The sequence below is a fragment of the Cervus canadensis genome, chromosome 24 (genome assembly GCF_019320065.1).
Source record: "Cervus canadensis isolate Bull #8, Minnesota chromosome 24, ASM1932006v1, whole genome shotgun sequence".
NCBI lineage: Eukaryota > Metazoa > Chordata > Mammalia > Artiodactyla > Cervidae > Cervus > Cervus canadensis.
This window is the reverse complement of record NC_057409.1, coordinates 23,510,746-23,511,775: the sequence shown is the minus strand read 5'-3', so window position 1 is coordinate 23,511,775 and position 1,030 is coordinate 23,510,746. Positions and strand designations below refer to the sequence as shown.

At 44.3% G+C, this 1,030-nt stretch overlaps 1 pseudogene; it reads right to left on the bottom strand.

Annotated features, from left to right (window-relative positions):
* Window positions 1-257: 257 nt before the first annotated feature.
* LOC122426915 lies at window positions 258-372 on the bottom strand (annotated as a pseudogene).
* Window positions 373-1,030: the final 658 nt, after the last annotated feature.

The following is a 1,030-nucleotide window of genomic DNA, read 5'->3' as shown; positions in this document are numbered from 1 at the left end:
TTCATCAGCATTAAACTTAGTAAATCCCCACTTCTTGCAGATGTGGGTCTCCTGGTGGCCAGGAAACTTGAACTTGGCCCTGCCTGCTGGGTCTCAATCACACACTTCTTGTTCTACAGCTTGGTGTGGACAGACATTATGATCTGGCCAATGTGGGCCCTGGCCACTGTGCCCTGGGACTTCCCAAAGGCAACATGCACAGCTGTCTGGAGGGTAGATTGGGGACAGCATGCTGGGCATGAATGTCCACTGGCAAAGGCTGTCTCCACTTTCTCTTAGGGCAGCTTACGCAGGCAACAGGCTGCTGTTTGCGGCAATCACATACCAGGACCCCATGGGGAGAAAAGCGCTGGTCAGCTTAATTGGCTGCGAATGGATTATCTGTTACAAAGCAGTAGATTACTAACTCGAGTTGGCACTCAGTATGTTTTTGGGAAATGAAGAAGACTAAGCAGAGGTATATATTTATTCTTTGGTCACTTGATGGAGGGTTCATAATGATGGTGAGACGTCTGGAGCCGAAGAGGTTTGGATAAAACTGTAATTGACTATAGCTAAGCTACAAGAGCAGGTCCAATATAAACACCTTAGGAATCTTAGAAAATGTTCTACAGCCTGATCCCTTTCTCCTGTGCTAAGCAAAACACTTTACATCAAGGAACTTACAATCACATGCTTGGAATCTGCCAGCTCACTCTGTTTGTTCTCATATATGCATATTTCAGGAAAATCTCTGCAGCCAGGAGGACCCTGGAAAATCCATCTAGTTGGTCTTGAGAAGAGCTGCCTGGTTGTTTATCTGATATCTTTATCCTGTCATGAATAAGTTCACTCCCTTTCCCCCCTTATCTGTTGTCATTAGCTGTATGATATCAGTGAAAGCTAATCCTGAAGCACTTCCTGGAGATGGAGAGAGATGTGATTCATTTTTCTAACAATATGTTTATTGATTGTCCACAGGAAAAGATCAATGCATTAAAAACAAAATGCATCATTTCTAACAGGAGCACAGCTTTGGTGTTAGGTCTGC